Source organism: Balaenoptera borealis (assembly GCF_965194805.1).
Source record: "Balaenoptera borealis genome assembly, contig: HAP1_SCAFFOLD_995, whole genome shotgun sequence".
In the NCBI taxonomy this organism is placed as follows: domain Eukaryota; kingdom Metazoa; phylum Chordata; class Mammalia; order Artiodactyla; family Balaenopteridae; genus Balaenoptera; species Balaenoptera borealis.
In genome coordinates, this window is record NW_028123214.1 from 225,546 (window position 1) to 232,979 (window position 7,434).

Below are 7,434 nucleotides of genomic sequence, written 5' to 3' on the forward strand. Positions count from 1 at the left end.
CTGTGCTTTAAAGGCGATTCGACTCTACCTCCTGAAATCTCTTTCCTCCAATTCTGCCTTGCTTTCAAATCCTCTTTGTTGCCTTCCCTCAACATATTTGTGGACGAGAGTTATCATTTATAACTCTGCAAATCTGTGAATTGCAGTGCCCCTGAGCTCCATTTTTCAACTCGCTGTTTTGGGAGCTGGCCGCCAAAGCGCAGGATTGCTTCAGGCCCTATTCTGGTTCCCGGGGGCAGGCTGAGTCTGTGGTTAATTCTTCTTCCTGATGGGAAAATAGAGTGGCCTGTGCCTATCCCAACACCTAGAGCTACCCTCTCATTGGTTCCCCCTCTTCCCATTCATCCTCAGGACAAATTGCAACCTGTACGAAACAGGAGGTTAAAGGTGCTGATTCTCCAAGTGGGGAGATTGTTAGTAATGCGGCTGGAGTGGCGTACCCGAGCACCAGGAGATGAGGAATGAGGTGCGTTTCAGAAACCTTTCCCGATCACACTGTATACCATCCACTGGGTTTCCCATGCATTTTTTCTCTGTAAGAAGATTCCCTTTAACCTGGAGATTTGGGACCCATAGAATGGGTATCACGCACTATTACTTTAAAGGGTAGGCATTTGCTCACCCAACCTCACCAATCCTCTCAGCCCCAAGAGTGTCCAGCCTTATATCTAATCCAGCTGTGGGTCTAGATATGGTCGATCCAGGTTGCTTCACTGCCCCTGATCGAACTTTGTACGAATTTCTCTCTCTTTCACTCTCTTTGTTGGGGTTGTTTTTTGTAGTCTATTTTTATAATGGGGTTTAGCTGATTTTCACTGCTGTGTTTATGCCGCTTTACACCCACTTGATTCATTTACAGAGAGATATCAATACATAGGTTTTAAGATTCTTAGTAGTCAGATATACTCTTGTGCGGTGAATAGGGGGCGTTGAGTCCAGTTCACTGAGCAAGGGGTAGGTGTTGTCTGTTACATATTTGGTTTATGGAACGGTATGTGTGCTAATTTCAAACCCTTGTTTTATGCCTCACCGCACCTCACCTTTCCAGTTAAGCAGCCATCCAGTGTTTTCTAAATGTGTGACTCTGTTCTGTTTTGTAATCAGGTCATGTGTAGCGATTTTTACTTTCCCTCTATAAGTGATATCTTATGATAAGTGTCTTTTTCTGTGTGACTTATTTCACTTAGAAACATCGTACCTAAATCCACTCATCATGCTGCTAGTAGCCGTATGACGTTGATTTCATGGCTGAGTGATATTCCATTGTACATAAGTACCACACTTCTTTATCCATTTTTCTCTATCCTGGCATATTTAAGTTGTAATGAAGTGGAGGTTCTTGTAAACAGAGCAGGCCTAAACTTTGGGGTGCCTGTGTCTTGCTGATTTTTAGTTTTCCCAATTTATATGCCCATGAGTGGAAGTGCCCTATGCTCTCTAGCTGTGTTTTTTAGATGTTTTAGGAAACACCATGCACTTCTCCAGAGTGGCCATTGGCAATTTACATCCCGCCCATCAGCCTAACAAGGCTCCCTTTTCTACCTGACCTGTCCTGCACTTCTGGTTTTTACACTTTTTTGCATGGTCTTTGGACGGATGGGAAGTGAGACTTATTTGTAGTGCTGATTTGCCTTTCCGTCTTGCTTGGTTGGCCAAAAAGGGCGTATGCGGTTTTTCCTGAATATATTCAGGCAAAAACGCATACGCCCTTTTTGGCCAAGTGCATCATTGTCGACGTTTTGCCACTTTTCATGTGCTCTAAAGGCGATTCGTATCTACCCCCTGAAATCTGGGGGCTTGTCTCCGCACATTCCTCTCTAATATACAACTTCGGAACACTACCTCCAGGAAGACTCTGTTGCCCTAGTAACAAGGGTTGAGAACGTAATAATGCTGCCGCCTTGTGGCTGTTTCTCACAACAGCAGCTTTCAACCCAGTGCTAATGGTTGCTTAACAGTCGCAAGGACTGTAGGGCTGTGAATGACACCTCCCCTCAAAAAATGCCCTGGGGTAGGGAATAGGCAAGAAAATTCAACACATGAGAAATTTTTCAAGAAGTCAATATGAAGAGAGGATTTGTACTCACTCTTTATAAAAAAGAGGAAAAGAAAAAAAGGACATGCCTAAAGCTTAGTATAAGGAATTATTAGCCACATGCAAATCCAAACTCCAAAAAGGTTTCAGCTCACACCAGTCAAAGGACCATCAGCAAAACGTCTACAAACTATAAATGCTGAAGGGGTTTTAGAGAACTTTGTACCTTCTAGCAGCTGGTGGGATGTAAAGTGGTAACAGCACTAACAAAAACTGAATGGAGCTGCTTTAAAAGGTAAAAAATTGAGCTACCAGATGATGTAGCAGGGCACCTTTTGGGCCTATAATCTAAGACCACCGGAATCAGAAAGACAGAGGCAGGCAAATGTGCACTGCAGCAATATTGAAATAGCCAAGACATGGAAGCAAAAAAAAGGTCCATAAACAGATGAATTGACAAAGAAGAAGTGGTATATGTACAGAATGGAATAGTAGCCTCGGTAAAAAAATGAAGAGTGCCGTTTTCAGGACTACAAATGAGCCTAGAAATAATCATATTAAGTAAAGTAAGTCAAAAGAGAATGACAAATATCCTATGATATCATTTACACAAGTTATCCTAAGATTGCTACCAATGAACATACTTCCACAGAAAAAGACACTCACAGACTTATAAAACAAACTAAAGGTTAACCAAAATGAAAGGTGGAAGGATGGAAAAATTAGGATTATGGGGCTAACCTAAATAGGCTAATGTATGTTAAATGTATAGAAACACTTAACATATAAACTATATAAATTTCCTGCAATTCTGCCTTGATTTCAAATCCTATTCGTTGCCTTCCTTCAATATATTTTTGGACTTGAGTTAGCATTTATAACTCTACAGGATTGTGAATTGCAGTGCTCCTGAGCTACATTTTTCAACTCGCTTTTTTGGAAGCTGGCCACAAAACCGCAGAATTGCTTAAGGCCCTATTCTGGTTCCGTGGGGCAGGCTGAGCCTGTGGTTAATTCTTCTTCCTGATGGGAAATTAGAGTGACCTATACCTGTCCCAACACCTAGAGCTAGCCTCTCATGGGTTCCCCCTCTTCCCATTCATCCTCAGGACAATTTGCAACCTGTACGAAACAGGAGGTTAAAGGTGCTGATTCTCCAAGTGGGGAGATTGTTAGTAAAGCGGCTGGAATGGCGAACCCGAGCACCAGGAGATGAGGAATGAGGTGCGTTTCAGAAACCTTTCTCGATCACACTGTATACTATCCACCGGGTTTCCCAAGCATTTTTTTCTCTGTAGGAAGATTCCATTGAACCTGGAGATTTGGGATCCATAGAATGGGTACCATGCAGTATTACTTTAAAGGGTCTGCGTTTGCTCACCCAAACACACCAATCCTCTCAGCCCCAAGAGTGTCCACCCTTATGTCTCAATCAGCTGTAGGTCTAGATATGGTCAATCCAGGTGGCATCACAGCCCCTGAACGAATTTTGTAAGAATTGCTCTCTCTTTCACTGTTTTTGTTTCACGGGTTTTTAAAAGTAATTGATTTTTATAATGGGGTTTAGCTGCTTTTCACTGCTGTGTTTATGCCGCTTTACACCCACTTGACTCACTTACAGAGAGATATCAATACATAGGTTTTAACATTCTTACTAGTCAGATATATTCTTGGGCGGTGAATAGGGGGTGTTGAGTCCAGTTCACTGAGCAAGGAGTAGGTCTTGTCTATTACATATTGGGTTTATGGAACGGTATCTGAGCTAATTTGAAACCCTTGTTTTATGCATCACCCCACCTCACCTTTCCTGTTAAGCAGCCATAGTGTGTTTTCTAAACGTGTGACTCTGTTCTGTTTTGTAATTCAGTTCAAGTGTAGCGGTTTTTACATTCCCTCTATAAGTGATATCTTATGATAAGTGTCTTTTTCTGTGTGACTTATTTCACTTAGAATCGTCATACCTAACTCCACTCATCATGCTGCTACTAGCCTTATGACGTTGATTTCATGGCTGCGTGATATTCCATTGTACATAAGGACCACAACTTCTTTATCCATTTTTCTCTTTCCTGGGATATTTAAGGTGTAACGAAGTGGAGGTTCTTGTCAACAGGGCAGCCCTAAACTTTGGGGTGTTTGTGTCTTTCTGATTTTTAATTTTTCCAATTCATGCGCCCATGAGTGGAAGTGCCCTATGCTCTCTAAGCGGAGTTTTTTAGATGTTTCAGGACACACCGTACACTTCTCCAGAGTGGCTGTTGGCAATTTACATCCCGCCCATCAGCGTAGCAAGGCTCCCGTTTCTCCATGGCCTGTCCTGCATTTCTGGTTTTGACACTTTATTCAGCACGGCCGTTTTGACCGATGGGAAGCGAGACTTCTTTGTAGCGCTGATTTGCCTTTCCAGGTTGCTTGGTTGGCCAAAAAGGGCGTATGCGTTTTTTCCTGAATATATTCAGGAAAAAACGCATACGCCCTTTTTGGCCAAGGGCATCATGGTCGAGGTTTTGCCGCTTTTCCTGTGCTTTAAAGGCGATTCGAATCTACCTCCTGAAATCTGTTTCCTGCAATTCTGCCTTGCTTTCAAATCCTCTTCGTTGCCTTCCCTCAATATGTTTGTGGACGAGAGTTATCATTTATAACTCTGCAGGTTTGTGAATTGCAGTGCCCCTGACCTCCATTTTTCAACTCGCTTTTTTGGGAGCTGGCCTCAAAAGCGCAGGATTGCTTCAGGCCCTGTTCTGCTTCCGGGCGGCAGGCTGAGCCTGTGGTTAATTCTTCTTCCTGATGGGAAAATAGAGTGACCTGTGCTTGTCCCAACACCTAGAGCTAGTCTCTCACTGGTTCCCCGTCTTCCCGTTAATCCTCAGGACAAATTGCAACCTGTACGGAACAGGAGGTTAAAGGTGCTGATTCTCCAAGGAGGGAGATTGCTGGTAAAGCGGCTGGAATGGCGAACCCGAGCACAAGGAGATGAGAAATGAGGTGCGTTTTAGAAACATTTCCCGATCACATGGTGTACCATCTTCTGGGTTTCTCATGCATGTTTTCGATGTAGGAAGATGCCCTTGAACCTGGAGATTTGAGACCCATGGGATGGGTACCACGCAGTATTACTTTAAAGGGTCTGCGTTTGCTCACCCAACCTCACCAATCCTCTCAGCCCCAAGAGTGTCCACCCCCATGTCTGAAATAGCTGTGGGTCTAGATATGGTCAATCCAGGTGGCATCACAGCCCCTGAACGAATTTTGTAAGAATTTCTCTCTCTTTCACTGTCTGTGTTTCACGGGTTCTTAAAAGTAATTGATTTTTATAATGGGGTTTAGCTGCTTTTCACTGGTGTGTTTATGCCGCTTTACACCCACTTGACTCACTTACAGAGAGATATCAATACATAGGTTTTAAGATTCTTACTAGTCAGATATATTCTTGGGCGGTGAATAGGGGGTGTTGAGTCCAGTTCACTGAGCAAGGAGTAGGTCTTGTCTATTACATATTGGGTTTATGGAACGGTATCTGAGCTAATTTGAAACCCTTGTTTTATGCATCACCCCACCTCACCTTTCCCGTTAAGCAGCCATAGTGTGTTTTCTAAACGTGTGACTCTGTTCTGTTTTGTAATTCAGTTCAAGTGTAGCGGTTTTTACATTCCCTCTATAAGTGATATCTTATGATAAGTGTCTTCTTCTGTGTGACTTATTTCACTTAGAATCGTCGTATCTAAATCCACTCATCATGCTGCTACTAGCCTTATGACGTTGATTTCATGGCTGCGTGATATTCCATTTTACAGAAGGACCACAACTTCTTTATCCATTTTTCTCTTTCCTGGGATATTTAAGGTGCAACGAAGTGGAGGTTCTTGCCAACAGAGCAGCCCTAAACTTTGGGGTGCCTGTGTCTTGCTGATTTTTCATTTTCCCAGTTTATACGCCCATGAGTGGAAGTGCCCTATGCTCTCTAAGCTGAGTTTTTTAGACGTTTCAGGACACAGTGTACACTTCTCCAGAGTGGCTGTTGGCAATTTACATCCCGCCCATCAGCGTAGCAAGGCTCCCGTTTCTCCATGGCCTGTCCTGCATTTCTGGTTTTGACACTTTATTCAGCATGGCCCTTTTGACCGATGGGAAGCGAGACTTCTTTGTAGCGCTGATTTGCCTTTCCAGGTTGCTTGGTTGGCCAAAAAGGGCGTATGCGTTTTTTCCTCAGTATATTCCGGAAAAAACGCATACACCCATTTTGGCCAAGGGCATCATTGTCGAGGTTTTGCCGCTTTTCCTGTGCTTTAAAGGCGATTCGACTCTACCTCCTGAAATCTGTTTCCTGCAATTCTGCCTTGCTTTCAAATCCTCTTCGTTGCCTTCCCTCAATATATTTGTGGACGAGAGTTATCATTTATAACTCTGCAAATCTGTGAATTGCAGTGCCCCTGAGCTCCATTTTTCAACTCGCTGTTTTGGGAGCTGGCCGCCAAAGCGCAGGATTGCTTCAGGCCCTATTCTGGTTCCCGGGGGCAGGCTGAGTCTGTGGTTAATTCTTCTTCCTGATGGGAAAATAGAGTGGCCTGTGCCTATCCCAACACCTAGAGCTACCCTCTCATTGGTTCCCCCTCTTCCCATTCATCCTCAGGACAAATTGCAACCTGTACGAAACAGGAGGTTAAAGGTGCTGATTCTCCAAGTGGGGAGATTGTTAGTAATGCGGCTGGAGTGGCGTACCCGAGCACCAGGAGATGAGGAATGAGGTGCGTTTCAGAAACCTTTCCCGATCACACTGTATACCATCCACTGGGTTTCCCATGCATTTTTTCTCTGTAAGAAGATTCCCTTTAACCTGGAGATTTGGGACCCATAGAATGGGTATCACGCACTATTACTTTAAAGGGTAGGCATTTGCTCACCCAACCTCACCAATCCTCTCAGCCCCAAGAGTGTCCAGCCTTATATCTAATCCAGCTGTGGGTCTAGATATGGTCGATCCAGGTTGCTTCACTGCCCCTGATCGAACTTTGTACGAATTTCTCTCTCTTTCACTCTCTTTGTTGGGGTTGTTTTTTGTAGTCTATTTTTATAATGGGGTTTAGCTGATTTTCACTGCTGTGTTTATGCCGCTTTACACCCACTTGATTCATTTACAGAGAGATATCAATACATAGGTTTTAAGATTCTTAGTAGTCAGATATACTCTTGTGCGGTGAATAGGGGGCGTTGAGTCCAGTTCACTGAGCAAGGGGTAGGTGTTGTCTGTTACATATTTGGTTTATGGAACGGTATGTGTGCTAATTTCAAACCCTTGTTTTATGCCTCACCGCACCTCACCTTTCCAGTTAAGCAGCCATCCAGTGTTTTCTAAATGTGTGACTCTGTTCTGTTTTGTAATCAGGTCATGTGTAGCGATT